The sequence below is a fragment of the Oncorhynchus clarkii genome, chromosome 21, assembly GCF_045791955.1.
Source record: "Oncorhynchus clarkii lewisi isolate Uvic-CL-2024 chromosome 21, UVic_Ocla_1.0, whole genome shotgun sequence".
NCBI lineage: Eukaryota > Metazoa > Chordata > Actinopteri > Salmoniformes > Salmonidae > Oncorhynchus > Oncorhynchus clarkii.
The window spans coordinates 46,423,073-46,439,084 of record NC_092167.1 but is presented as its reverse complement, the minus strand read 5'-3'; positions in this window follow the sequence as shown (position 1 = coordinate 46,439,084).

The window sequence follows — 16,012 nt, the reverse complement described above, 5'->3', positions numbered from 1 at the left end:
ATAAATATATGTTTTTCCTCCCACTCTCTATGGATTCAAAAGGGTTGATTATCTGTTTGATGATGTAATGGAATATAAAGTAAAATGTCGGAGGGGGAAGAGCTTCAGTTGAAGTCGGAAGTTTACATACAACTTCGCCAAATACATTTAAACTCAGTTATTCACAACTCCTGACATTTAATCCTAGTAAAAATTCCCTGTCTTAGGTCAGTTAGGATCTCCACTTTATTTTAAGAATGTGAAATGTCAGAATAATAGTAGAGAGAATGATTTATTTATTTCATCACATTCCCAGTGGGTCAGAAGTTTACATACACTCAATTAGTATTTGGTAGCATTGCCTTTAAACTGTTTAACTTGGGTCAAACGTTTCGGGTAGCCTTCCACAAGCTTCCCACAATAAGTTGGGTAAATTGTGGCCCATTCCTCCTGACAGAGCTGATGTAACTGAGTCAGGTTTGTAGGCCTCCTTGCTAGCACATGCTTTTTCAGTTCTGCCCACACATTTTCTATAGGATTGAGGTCAGGGCTTTGTGATGGCCACTCCAATTCCTTGACTTTCTCATCCTTAAGTCATTTTGGCACAACTTTGGAAGTATGCTTGGGGTCATTGTCCATTTTGAAGACCCATTTGCGACCAAGCTTTAACTTCCTGACTGATGTTTGGAGATGCTGCTTCAATATCTTCACATCATATTCTCTCCTCTCCTCATTTTCCTACCTCATCTATTTTGTGATGTCTACCAGTCCCTCCTGCAGCAAAGCACCCACACAACATGATGCTGCCACCTCTGTGCTTCACAGTTGGGATGGTGTTCTTCAGTTTGCAAGTCTCCCCTTTTTCCTCCAAACATAACAATGGTCATTATGGCCAAACAGTTCTATTTTTGTTTCATCAGACCAGTGGACATTTGTCCAAAAGGTACGATCTTTGTCCCCATGTGCAGTTGCAAACCGTAGTCTGGCATTTTTATGCTAAGTTGCCTTTCTGGTTATGTCGATATAGGACTCGTTTTACTGTGGATATTGATACTTTTGTACCTGTTTCCTACAGCATCTTCACAAGGTCCTTTGGTGTTATTCTGGGATTGATTTGCACTTTTCGCACCAAGGTACCTTCATCTCTAGGAGACAGAACGTGTCTCCATCCTGAGCGGTATGATGGCTGCGTGGTCCCATGGTGTTTATACTTGCGTACTAGTGTTTGTACAGATGAACGTGGTACCTGCAGGCATTTGGAAATTGCTTCCAAGGACGAACCAGACTTGTGGAGGTCTACAATTTGCCTATCAGACGTTTCTATAGCCATGACATAATTTTCTGGAATTTTCCAAGCTGTTTAAAGGCACAGTCAACTTGGTGTATGTAAACTTCTGATCCACTGGAATTGTGATGCAGTGAATTATAAGTGAAAAAATCTGTCTGTAAACAATTTTTGGAAAAAATATTACTCGTGTCATGCACAAAGTAGATGTCCTAACCGACTTCCAAAATGTAGTTTGTTAACAAGAAATTTGTGGAGTGGTTGAAAAATGAGTTTTAATGACTCCAACCTAAGTGTATGTAAATGTCCGACTTCAACTGTATATTCTCTGTCTGCAGTTTAGGCAAAATATAGCATGGCTCATCCGTTCGCTTCAAACATTTAAACAATGAGTATGTAAACTTCCGACTTCGACTTCAACTGTACATGCTGTGAAAGGCACCAGTCTGAGGATTTTAGCTAATTTCTAAAGAACAACTGACAACCCCAAAGGAGGCTACTTGACAACCAATCGAGGCGCAGTAACATTTTATTCGAGGGAATTGTGGACGTAAAGACTGAAACTTGTCATGACACAGATGTCAGTGCCAAGAAATTCCTGGCAGATCTTCTCAAACTGGATCTCATCGAGATTGGAGAGGGAGCATAGGAATGGCATTTTCTTTCCCTAATGGATGGCCCCGATCTATAGAGGTGAAACTGCTCTGATTCAAAGAGTAGGAGGAGAATCTCAGGAGAGCCAAGTGCCTGAAGGGAACCAAACCATCTTTGTCAATGAAGGCTTCTCTGAAAAGGTACGCCTCAAAAGAAAGGAAGTGCTGACACTTAGTTGAAGAATGGAAAAAAGAACGGGAAAAAGTCAACATCACATGTATGATCTCCTGGTCGTTCGACTAGTTGAAGGATTTGACACAGACCCACACATAGACACCCAAACACACACAAACAATACTTTGTTCATGTGTTTCACCTAACCTCATGAACAAAAACACACATTGCTCCACAGACGACGCAATCGGAACCACACTGCACACTGCCCTAACCCATCTGGACGAGAGGAATACCTACATGAGAATGCTGTTCATCGACTACAGCTCAGCATTTAACACCACAGTACCCTCCAAACTCGTCATCAAGCTCGAGACCCTGGGTCTCGACCCCGCCCTGTGCAACTGGGTACTGGACTTCCTGATGGGCCGCCCCCAGGTGGTGAAGGTAGGTAACAACATCTCCACCCCGCTGATCCTCAACACTGGGGCCCCACAAGGGTGTGTTCTGAGCCCTCTCCTGTACTCCCTGTTTACCCACGACTGCGTGGCCATGCACGCCTCCAACTCAATCATCAAGTTTGCGGACGACACTACAGTGGTAGGCTTGATTACCAACAACGACGAGACAGCCTACAGGGAGGAGGAGAAGGCCCTCGGAGTGTGGTGTCAGGAAAATAACCTCACACTCAACGTCAACAAAACAAAGGAAATGATTTTGGACTTCAGGAAACAGCAGAGGGAACACCCCCCTATCCACATTGACGGGACAGTAATGTAGAGGGTAGTAAGTTTTAAATTCCTCGACGTACACATCACAGACAAACTGAATTGATTCACCCACACAGACAGCGCTGTGAAGAAGGCGCAGCAGCGCCTCTTCAACCTCAGGAGGCTGAAGAAATTAGTCTTGTCACCAAAAGCACTCACAAACTTCTACAGATGCACAATCGAGAGCATCCTGCCGGGCTGTATCACCACCTGGTACGGCAACGCTCCGCCCACAACCGTAAGGCTCTCCAGAGGGTTGTGAGGTCTGCACAACGCATCACCGGGGGCAAACTACCTGCCCTCCAGGACACCTACACCACCCGATGTCACAGGAAGGCCATAAAGATAATCAAGGACAACAACCACCCGAGCCACTGCCTGTTCACCCCGCTATCATCCAGAAGGCGAGGTCAGTATAGGTGCATCAAAGCAGGGACCGAGAGACTGAAGAACAGCTTCTATCTCAAGGGTAGCCTAGTGGTTAGAGTGTTGGACTAGTAACCTGGAAGGTTGTAAATTCAAATCCCTGAGCTGACAAGGTACAAATCTGTCATTCTCCCACTGAGCAGGCAGTTAACCCAATGTTCCTAGGCTGTCATTGAAAATAAGAATTTGGTCTTAACTGACTTCCCTTGGCCAAATATATATATAGTTCTTAATCTATAAACCCAGAAGACTGACAAGTTCATCTCCCACCCTTATTGATAATATTTTTACTAATTCCTGGAACAATATGGCTAACACAGGTATACCTTATACTTACATTTCTGACCACTTTCCAATTTTCCACTTCTCGTTGGCAGCTGGAAATGAACAGATGGGAATGACTGGTAACTTGAAGGGTAGAATATTTAACAACAGTAATTGTGAGCTCATTGAGATTTTGATTGATGGATATTTTTATAATCAGGCTGATGTGGAGTCTGCTTAATAAAATACTTTTCTCACATCTTTCAATTCTGTATATCACCACTGCTTTCCCTTCGTTAAATCGCGTAAAAGAGCAGCAGATGGATTATGGATACCACGGTTTACAGCCGGTCTAAAAAAAAGTATTAAGTTGTATAAAAAGTGTCTCACAAATCCCTCTGCCCTGAATTCTGCATAGTACTAAAAGTATAAGTACACATGTACTCTCCTATTTAGGATATCCCCCCCCAAAATATATTTTACTGATCAATTCAAAGAATCCTTAATATAAAGTAAACTTGGAAAATCGTCAATCAACTGTTGTATAAGAAAAATACATCTACAACTATTACATCTCAATGTATTGCTGGACATAATACCTATAGTGATCCTGATGTTATTTCATGTGAATTTAATAACTTTTTTGTGAATGTGGGTTTCTCTCTGTCAAAGAAAATAGAGAAAACTGAAGGAAATCCCTTGGATTACGTTAAGGGACATTTCTTCTCTCAGCTTCAGTTTTATCCTCCTGATGTAATGGAGGTGATGATGTAATGGGGGTAATGATGTAATGGGGGTGATGATGTAATGGAGGTGATGATGTAATGGAGGTGATGATGTAATGGATGTGATGATGTAATGTATGTGATGATGTAATGGATGTGATGATGTAATGGAGGTGATGATGTAATGTATGTGATGATGTAATGGATGGGATGATGTAATGGGGTAATGATGTAATGGGGGTAATGATGTAATGGGGGTGATGATGTAATGGAGGTGATGATGTAATGGAGGTGATGATGTAATGGGGGTGATGATGTAATGGAGGTGATGATGTAATGGAGGTGATGATGTAATGTATGTGATGATGTAATGGATGTGATGATGTAATGGAGGTGATGATGTAATGTATGTGATGATGTAATGTATGTGATGATGTAATGGATGTGATGATGTAATGGGGTGATGATGTAATGGAGGTGATGATGCAATGGAGGTGATGATGTAATGGGGGTGATGATGTAATGGAGGTTTAATGTAATGGAGGTGATGATGTAATGGAGGTGATGATGTAATGGATGTGATGATGTAATGGAGGTGATGATGTAATGGAGGTGGTGATGTAATAGGGGTGATGATGTAGTGGAGGTGATGATGTAATGGAGGTGATGATGTAATGGATGTGATGATCTACTGGGGGTGATGATGTAATGGAGGTGATGATGTAATAGGGGTGATGATGTAGTGGAGGTGATGATGTAATGGAGGTGATGATGTAATGGATGTGATGATCTACTGGGGGTGATGATGTAATGGAGGTGGTGATGTAATAGGGGTGATGATGTAGTGGAGGTGATGATGTAATGGAGGTGATGATGTAATGGATGTGATGATCTACTGGGGGTGATGATGTAATGGGGGTGACGCTGTAGTGGAGGTGATGATGTAATGGAAGTGATGATGTAATGGAGGCGATGGAGGTAATTGGTAATTTAAAGATATCAGCAGCAGGTCACGATGAGATTGGTGACTCTGGTGTCTTCCTCCATTACTGAGCCACTAACATTTATCTTCACCAAATCTATGCAAACTGGTATTATTCCTAAAGATTAGAAAATTGCCAAATGTATCACCCTCTATAAATCTAGGGATTCGAGATATTTTGCAAATTATCATCCAATATCTGTACTACCGTGTTTTTCTAAAATCCTAGAAAAATTGAGAATAAGAATAAGAGAATGGTGAAACATTTAACTCAACGCTGTATTCTATATGTGCACCAATATGGTTTTGGTAAAAACTACTCCACAGATGTGACTCTTGTGCAACTTGTGGAGCCAATCTTTACAGCCCTGAACATCAATGAATATGCTCTTGGCATCTTTTTAGATTTATCCAAGTCGTTTGACACAGTTGATCATGAAATATTACTTTCTATATTGCATTATTACGGTTTTCATGATTATACATATAATTGGTTATATAGTTATGTTTATGTTAGAGAACAATGTTTTTACGCAGACGGCTGTGCATCTAACAGGGCCAAGATATCCTGGCGTGCCACAGGGTTGGATAATTGTACCTTTATTATTCCTAATCTATATTAATGACCTTGCTGCTGTGTCTTCCATTGTGCTTCTTTTTTGCTGATTATACCAATTATAATTTCATTCACAATAATTTTGACTCACTAATCAATGAAACCAACTCAGGCATGGATAAACTTTCTGAATGTTTTCAAACAAACACATTATAGGCTACCCTGCCGCGTAGGGACGGTAGGTAGCCTAGTGGTTAGAGTGTAGGACTAGTAACTGGAAGGTTGCAAGTTCAAACCCCTGAGCTGACAAGGTACGAATCTGTCGTTCTGCCCCTGAACAGGCAGTTAACTCACTGTTCCTAGGCCGTCATTGAAAATAAGAATTAGTTCTTAACTGACTTGCCTAGTTAAATAAAGGTAAAAATGTGAAACAAATCTGTATTGTATTCACTAGTAAGAATAATAAAGAGTCAGTACATCAATTGGTGGGGAAAGAAACTAGTCCCATCCACTAGATTCCTCCGAGCTCTAATTGATGAAAAAAGGAAAGATCATAATCAATTTGTCCGCAGCAAAGGGATGACATCTTTAGGTATCATCAGGAAGACTGGTAGTTTGGTTCGTCAGGCTTGCTTCCTAACTCTACACTATGTTTTAATTTACTTCAACATTGTCTGGGCCAGGGCATAAGCCTGCTACCTACACAAATTACTCATCATACAAAATACATTTGCAAGACTAGCCACCTCATCTAATTGCCTGGCTCCATCTGCACCTTTCTTGAAGAAACTCAATATCTTGTCTATTTACAACATTAATGTATGCCAAGTATGTACTTGTGTCTACAAATACTCATACCTCCCAGAAAGTTAATTGGTACATTTCTAATTAGTAGATTTGGTTATCTGTTTAATTAAACAAACTTGTTTTATTTTTGTACTTACGTATTATATATGCTGTGTTTTTTTGTGGTGTGCTTTTGATATCAGCCCTTGGGCTTCCAAGGTTGCCTTTGAACGGGGTTAGGGTTAGGGTTAGGGTTAGGTAGTAGGTGCTAGGCACATCAGTTTGTGTCAAGAACTGCAACGCTGTTGGGTTTTCACACTCAACAATTTCCTGTGTGTATCAAGAATTGTCTACCACCCAAAGGACATCCAGCCAACTTGACAAAACTGTGCAAAGCATTGGAGACAACATGGGCCAGCATTCCTGTGGAACGCTTTTGACACCTTGTATAGTCACATGCCCCGATGAATTGAGGCTGTTTTGAGGGAAGAAGTGGGAAGAAGTGTGGGGTGCAACTCGATATTTTACCCACTACGGTAAATGGTGACCTTGACGTGATATATCATTAGGAACTTGTGGATTATATTGATCATATTGGACATACGGTAAATGCCAACCTAATCATTTTAAGTATTATTGATTACTTTGAAGGTCTGGTTTCAGGTGAGGATTGTCGTAACCTTCAGTGTTACTCCCACGGGTCCATAGGAAATGTTGCTGATTTATTACATTAGATTCCCTGATATACAGTATAACAAATACAGAGGCAACACAATGGATAAAGTGGAGACCTTTTAAAGTTGAGGGAATCTCGTATTCATGAGTTAGCTCAATAGCTGATCAAGAATATTAAGAATGGGCTTACAATTAATTTGACAATCAATGTAGGATAATTGCAATTAAAAGGAGGCAGAGAAGAACCAAATTCTAGAGGTTAGTGTGCATTTGCTTAGCAATCACCAAAACAGAGAACTGAAGGGAAATGGAAGCATTTTGGAATCTTTTCTAATGAGATGCATTAAAAAATACATTTATTGGGAAAAGAAACAAGAACAAAATGTAAAAAATGTTGCCTCCTTAGAGTGAGAGGGGACTCTTTGAAGCAACAATGTAAAGTGCGAGAAAAAGTGTCAGGACAACAGAGCACGGGGCCCATAGCACTGCTGAACCATTCAGGCACTGGGGACAGAGCACGGGGCCCACAGCCCTGCTGAACCATTCAGGCACTGGGGACAGAGCACGAGGCCCACAGCCCTGCTGAACCATTCAGGCTCTGGGGACAGAGCACGGGGCCCACAGCCCTGCTGAACCATTCAGGCACTGGGGACAGAGCACGGGGCCCACAGCACTGCTGAACCATTCAGGCTCTGGGGACAGAGCACGGGGCCCACAGCCCTGCTGAACCATTCAGGCACTGGGGACAGAGCACGGGGCCCACAGCCCTGCTGAACCATTCAGGCTCTGGGGACAGAACACGGGGCCCACAGCCCTGCTGAACCATTCAGGTTCTGGGGATAGAGCATGGGGCCCACAGCCCTGCTGAACCATTCAGGCTCTGGGGACAGAGCACGGGGCCCATAGCACTGCTGAACCATTCAGGCACTGGGGACAGAGCACGGGGCCCACAGCCCTGCTGAACCATTCAGGCACGGGGGACAGAGCACGGGGCCACAGCACTGCTGAACCATTCAGGCTCTGGGGACAGAGCACAGGGCCCACAGCACTGCTGAACCATTCAGGCACTGGGGACAGAGCACGGGGCCCACAGCACTGCTGAACCATTCAGGCTCTGGGGACAGAGCACGGGGCCCATAGCACTGCTGAACCATTCAGGCACTGGGGACAGAGCACGGGGCCCACAGCACTGCTGAACCATTCAGGCACTGAGGAAAGAGCACGGGGCCCACAGCACTGCTGAACCATTCAGGCTCTGGGGACAGAGCATGGGGCCCACAGCACTGCTGAACCATTCAGGCACTGGGGACAGAGCACGGGGCCCACAGCCCTGCTGAACCATTCAGGCACTGGGGACAGAGCACGGGGCCCACAGCACTGCTGAACCATTCAGGCACTGGGGACAGAGCACGGGGCCCACAGCCCTGCTGAACCATTCAGGCACTGTGGACAGAGCACGGGGCCCACAGCACTGCTGAACCATTCAGGCACTGGGGACAGAGCACGGGGCCCACAGCACTGCTGAACCATTCAGGCACTGGGGACAGAGCACGGGGCCCACAGCCCTGCTGAACCATTCAGGCACTGGGGACAGAGCACGGGGCCCACAGCCCTGCTGAACCATTCAGGTTCTGGGGACAGAGCACAGGGCCCACAGCCCTGCTGAACCATTCAGGCACTCTGGACAGAGCACAGGGCCCACAGCACTGCTGAACCATATAGGCACTGGGGACAGAGCACGGGGCCCACAGCCCTGCTGAACCATTCAGGCACTGGGGACAGAACACGGGGCCCACAGCACTGCTGAACCATTCAGGCACTGGGGACAGAGCACAGGGCCCACAGCCCTGCTGAACCATTCAGGCACTGGGGACAGAGCACAGGGCCTACAGCCCTGCTGAACCATTCAGGCTCTGGGGACAGAGCACAGGGCCCACAGCCCTGCTGAACCATTCAGGCACTCTGGACAGAGCACGGGGCCACAGCACTGCTGAACCATTCAGGCTCTGGGGACAGAGCACGGGGCCCACAGCACTGCTGAACCATTCAGGCACTGGGGACAGAGCACGGGGCCCACAGCCCTGCTGAACCATTCAGGCACTGGGGACAGAGCACGGGGCCCACAGCACTGCTGAACCATTCAGGCACTGGGGACAGAGCACGGGGCCCACAGCACTGCTGAACCATTCAGGCACTGGGGACAGAGCACGGGGCCCACAGCCCTGCTGAACCATTCAGGCACTGGGGACAGAGCACGGGGCCCACAGCCCTGCTGAACCATTCAGGTTCTGGGGACAGAGCACAGGGCCCACAGCCCTGCTGAACCATTCAGGCACTCTGGACAGAGCACAGGGCCCACAGCATTGCTGAACCATTCAGGCACTGGGGACAGAGCACGGGGCCCACAGCCCTGCTGAACCATTCAGGCACTGGGGACAGAGCACGGGGCACATAGCACTGCATAACCATTCAGGCACTGGGGACAGAGCACGGGGCCCACAGCCCTGCTGAACCATTCAGGCTCTGGGGACAGAGCACGGGGCCCACAGCCCTGCTGAACCATTCAGGCTCTGGGGACAGAGCACGGGGCCCACAGCCCTGCTGACCATTCTGGCACTGGGGACGTTTCAGACATCGATAGTGGTGTTGGCTTTTCAGGAGAATGTGGAGAGCATAGCTGTACTCCAAAACGCACATCATTTGAACTCACAGCCGCTGTCACACTCCTCCTAGACTAGCGAGCCGATTTAGGTCAGTAGCTACTCATGTTTCAGTCATTAGGACATTGAAAAACAATGCAGGCGCAGAGTCTGTTATTTCGAGCAGGTTATCATGCAGTGAGGCTTCCTCTCACTCAAATTGATATTGTACTATTCCCAGTGAAATCTCCATTCACACTATGCTGGAAATGGCTGAAGACCCAGCACAACCCGTGTAGTCTTGACATGCAAGATGTATGGCAAGTATTTAAGCTCACGATTCCAAGTGCAATTGTCCACAGAGCCACGAATGATTTCAAGGAGGGCACATTTGTCAACCAGTTGTTTGACAATGAAAGCAAAGCAAACTAGCTTGCTCTTCGGGGTCCATCTCATGTAGACTGGACTAGGGTCATGGCCTGTAAGCAATATGCAGTATGCAACGCAACTGTGGAAACTTTTTCTATGAATATTCTGGCCATGAAACACCATCACGTGACAATGACATGCTACGGACTATGCTAACACGCAACTCAGGCTCTCACCTGAGTAAAGTGTTTGATTTGGGGGGTCCTGCAGATATCTCATTCCAAGGAATTGTTACATGGGCTACTAATATTGAATCTAGGACAGGATATCCTAACCAGGCATGTTCTGTTGCATCTAAATAGGTCATCCCTAAACATCATACTAAATGGGGTACTCACTGCAAACAAACAGGAAATGTAATGAAACGTTTTTGGGATCTGGGGAGGGGTCCCCCCCCCAGGCAAATCAGCCAAGGTGTATACGTCAATGTACTGCCTGTAACAGGATGGGCCATCTAGCATCGGTGTTGGACCCTTGGATTCGGGAATCCACCTTTCTTTATGCGTCTATAACTAGACAGAGCAAATGTATCAAATCTAATTTTATTTGGTAGATGTGCATGACACAACAGGTTACACTTTACAGCAAAATGCGTACTTAAAAGCCCTTAACCAACATTGTTGGTTTTAAGAAAAATAAGTGTTAAGTAAATAATAGATTAGTAATAAATAAATGTAACAAATAATTAATCAGCAGCAGCAAAATAACTGTAGTGAGGCTATATACATGGGGTACTGGTACAGAGTCAATGTGCGGGGGCACCGGTTAGTCGAGGTAATTGAGGTATTATGTACATGTAGGTAGAGTCAAAGTGACAATGCATAGATAATAAATAGAGAGTAGCAGAGGTGTAAAAGAGGGGGTGGGGGGGAGCAATGCAAATAGTCTGGGTAGCCATTTGATTAGCAGTTCAGGAGTCTTACGGCTTGGGGGTAAAAGCTGTTAAGAAGCCTTTTGGACCTCGACTTGGCACTCCGGTACCGCTTGCCGTGCGGTAGCAGAGACAACAATCTATGACTACGGTGACTGGAGTCTTTGACAATATTTAGGGCCTTCCTCTGACACTACCTGGTATAGAGGTCCTGGATGGCAGGAAGCTTGGCCCCAGTGATGTACTGGGCCGCATGCACTACCCTCTGTAGCGACTTTCGGTCGGAGGCCTTGCAGTTGCCATGCCAGCAAGTGATCAAACCATGCTCTCAATGGTGCAGCCGTAGAAGGCCTACCGCTGTTGTGTCATTGGCAAATTTAATGATGGTGAATAGGGAGTACAGAAGGAGACTGAGCACGCACCCCTGAGGGGACCCCGTGTTGAGGATCAGCGTGGCGGATGTGTTGTTCCCTGCCCTTACCACCTGCGGGCGGCCTGTCAGGACGTCTTGGATCCAGTTGCAGAGAGAGGAGATTAGTCCTTACCTTAATGATGAGCTTTTAGCTTTTTAATTGTGGGCACTATGGTGTTGAACGCTGAGCTGTAGTCAATGAATAGCATTCTCACGTAGGTGTTCCTTTTGTCCAGGTGGGAAAGGGCAGTGTGGAGTGCAATAGAGATTGCATCATCTGTGGATCTGTTGGTGCGGCATGCAAATTGGAGTGGGTCTAGGGTTTCTGGGATGATGGGATAATGGTGTTGATGTGAGCCATGACCAGCCTTTCAAAGCACTTCATGGCTACAGCAGTGAGTGCTATGGCTCGGTAATCATTTAGGCAGGTTACCTTAGTGTTCTTGGGCACAGGGACTATGGTGGTCTGCTTGAAACAAGTTGGTATTACAGACTCAGTCAGGAACAGGTTGAAAATGTCAGTGTAGACACTTGTTAGTTGGTGATCAGAGTACACATCCTGGTAATTCGTCTGGCCCTGCGGTCTTTTGAATGTTCACCTGTTTAAAGGTCTTACTCACATCAGCTAAGGAGAGTGTGATCACACAGTCGTCCGGAACAGCTGATGCTCTCATGCATGCTTCAGTGTTGCTAGCCTTGAAGTGAGGATAGAGCAAATGTAGCTTGTCTGGTAGGCTCCTGTCACTGGGCAGCTCACTGCTGTGCTTCCCTTTGTAGTCCGTAATAGCTTTGCCTGTTTGATGGTTCGTCAGAGGGCCTAGAGGGATTTCTTATAGAGTCCTGCTCCATGAAACCTTTAGCTCGGTGTGGATGTTGCCTGTAATCCACGGCTGCTGGTTGGGGCATGTACTTACGTTCACTGTGGGGACGACTTCATCGATGCACTTATTGATGAAACCAGTGACTGATGTGATGTACTTCTCAATGCCATCGGAAGAATCCGGGAACATTTTCCAGTCTGTGCTAACAAAACAGTCCTGTAGCTAGCTTCTGCTTCCTCTGACCACTTCTTTATTGACCAAGTCACTGGTGCTTCCTGCTTTAGTTTTTGCTTGTAAGCAGGAATCAGGAAGCTTGAATAGGACTCGTCTGTAGCCTAACTAGAGGCGGCCGAATCCGTGCCTCTCTCTAGCGACCAGACAGGATACAGAGATTCCTATTCATTAATTCTGATTCTTGTTTTTTAACATGGTTTAAAAGATATGTTTACATATGAAGACAAGCTTGACCTCTCCCCTTTCTGCGGCCCAAGTAACTGAACCCTGACAGAGAACAGATAACTGCAACCGGCCAAAAGTATTATCCAAAAATAGACATTCTAATGACATATCTCACATAAGCATGAAATAAAATAAATAAAACATTTTATTTATAAATACCTAAATAATTCTGATTCTGCCACAACAAACTTCAGGTATTTTTTAACGTAAATAATCAATAAAATTGAAGACGGGATTATCTGTGTTCAATACAGGGGGAAAACAAACAGTTGTTAGCTTTCTGGTCACGTGCCACTATCTAACAGTACACTACAAGTGACCCTCGTTCTGAACAGGGCTACTTCTTCATTACACAACCAATTTCTAAAGACTGGTGACATCCAGTGGAAGCAGTAGGAACTGCAAGAAGGTCCCTTAGAAATCTCGATTCCCAATGAAAACCCATTGAAAAGAGAGTGACCTCAATTTTTTTTTATCTGATTGGATAGTCTTTGGGATTTCACCTGGTAAATAAGTTCTGTTATACTCACAGACATGATTCAAACAGTTTCTATCCAAATCTACTAATCATTTGCACATCTTATCTTCTGCGGATGTCACCAAGAAGTTAACATGAATTGCAAGTTTTAACCGACAAAGCGATCACTGGACAGACTGTAGTGTTTTTTGGAAAGGCGGGTGTTTATTATGCTATGGTTGACTTGGTTGTTTCAACTTTAGCGATTACAAGGTATAGAAATCCTCTCAATGGGTGATAATTATAGAGCAAATTATCCTGTAAACACTCTTTGAGAAATATGCTGACTTGTTGAGAAATGGTGCAGCCTCCACCCCAATGTTTTAAACACAAAATCCAGTTGCTTGACAGCTCAGATGCTCAGACTAACTGTAATTCTAACATAACCGGGTAGGCTGCGACAATGTAGTCTCAAACATATGTTTATAACATTTCACCCTTTTAAACTTGTGTGGCAATCAGTTGTCTTAGATTGCAGAGTGTGATTTATATTCCTATGCTCATTGTCAAGTCCATCTGATGTGTGAAGATGTATTGTGTACGCTGGGAGTCGGGAAGCGAGTACAAGGAGTGCCAATTTAACAATGACTAGAAGGTAGTACAAAACAAGAAATGCGAAAAGCATACAGACATGAAACAGAAACAGAGTCAATAGCGCCTGAGGAAAGAACCAACGGTGGTGTGACAGATAGAGGGAAGATAATCAAGGAGGTGATGGAGTCCAGGTGAGTGTCATGAGGTGCATGTACATTAGAGTGGAAGAGCGGGAGTAAACAAGACAGAAGATGTGTGTGAGTTAAGGGTTTTGTCCCACCCTTCTGCTAGCCACTGGCTAGCTAGATGGGCTATGCTAGCCAGTGGCTAGCTAGATGGGCTATGCTAGCCAGTGGCTAGCTAGATGGGCTATGCTAGCCAAGGGCTGGCTAGATGGGCTATGGTAGCCAGTAGCTATTTAGATGGACTACACAGGATGGTCATTGATAGGAGTTTACATTTATTAGCTTGTTGTAATGGTGATCGACTCTTTTCCCTTTCACAGCAAATATGACATGTCCGATTCGATTTCATATTTTAACTTTTTATGATTCAACCTATGCATGTTGATTATTTTTGTAGCATTTTAGCTCATCACTAAAGCTATGGAAAGCTGATTCCTTGGATGCATTTCTTAGCTTAGGCTCGACGTCCCTTTTATCTGCACTATAAAAGGGAATGACGTTTGCCTGGATGGTTTTTCATACCAAACTCACCTGTCAATATGAAAGTAGATTTTAATGCATTTTTAATGGTAGACTATGATTCCCAACTGACTTTGATAGAAGTCCTTGGCCAAGGCAACTCCTTTACTTTGTCCCATATAGGCCTATGTTTGTACATATGTTCCATGTGTTCAATGTTGCATGTGTTCTATGGAAAGCTATGGAAGGTTCTATGTTCTATATTCCATGTGTTCTATGTTCCATGTGTTCTATGTTCCATGTGTTCTATGTTCCATGTGTTCTATGTTCCATGTGTTCTATGTTCCATGTGTTCTACATTCCATGTTTTACTTGTTGAATGTCTCTGTCTGGTCATGAGAATAACCCAACGTTGTGCTTAAAAATGATACTGACATGCGTACTAACACACAGATAAATGTCTTGTTTTAGATTATGCCGAAACAATAACAACCCTTTTGACGTGACCACATTGAATTGAATTGATCTCTTTTGGTTGTCAAACACAATGCGAGACAAAATGACTGATGTGGATCTGCAAGAGATCAGATTGATGTTGATGTGGCGCACATGGTTAAATCAACTGTTTAACAGAACATGGCTTTAATGTTGATATCCAACTGTTTACAGTACATGGCTTTAATGTTGATATCCAACTGTTTACAGAACATGGCTTTAATGTTGATATCCAACTGTTTACAGAACATGGCTTTAATGTTGATATCCAACTGTTTACAGAACATGGCTTTAATGTTGATATCCAACTGTTTACAGAACATGGCTTTAATGTTGTTATCCAACTGTTTACAGAACATGGCTTTAATGTTGATATCCAACTGTTTACAGAACATGGCTTTAATGTTGATATCCAACTGTTTACAGAACATGGCTTTAATGTTGTTATCCAACTGTTTACAGAACATGGCTTTAATGTTGTTTTTCAACTATTTAACAGAACATGGCTTTAATGTTGATATCGAACTGTTTACAGAACATGGCTTTAATGTTGATATCCAACTGTTTACAGAACATGGCTTTAATGTTGTTATCCAACTGTTTACAGAACATGGCTTTAATGTTGTTTTTCAACTATTTAACAGAACATGGCTTTAATGTTGATATCGAACTGTTTACAGAACATGGCTTTAATGTTGATATCCAACTGTTTACAGTACATGGCTTTAATGTTGATATCCAACTGTTTAACAGAACATGGCTTTAATGTTGATATCCAACTGTTTACAGTACATGGCTTTAATGTTGATATCCAACTGTTTACAGAACATGGCTTTAATGTTGATATCCAACTGTTTACAGAACATGGCTTTAATGTTGATATCCAACTGTTTACAGAACATGGCTTTTTACTTCTAATATTGTGTTATTATTATCTTCTTGCTCAATTCATCTAAATTCAAGAATTCATGTTAG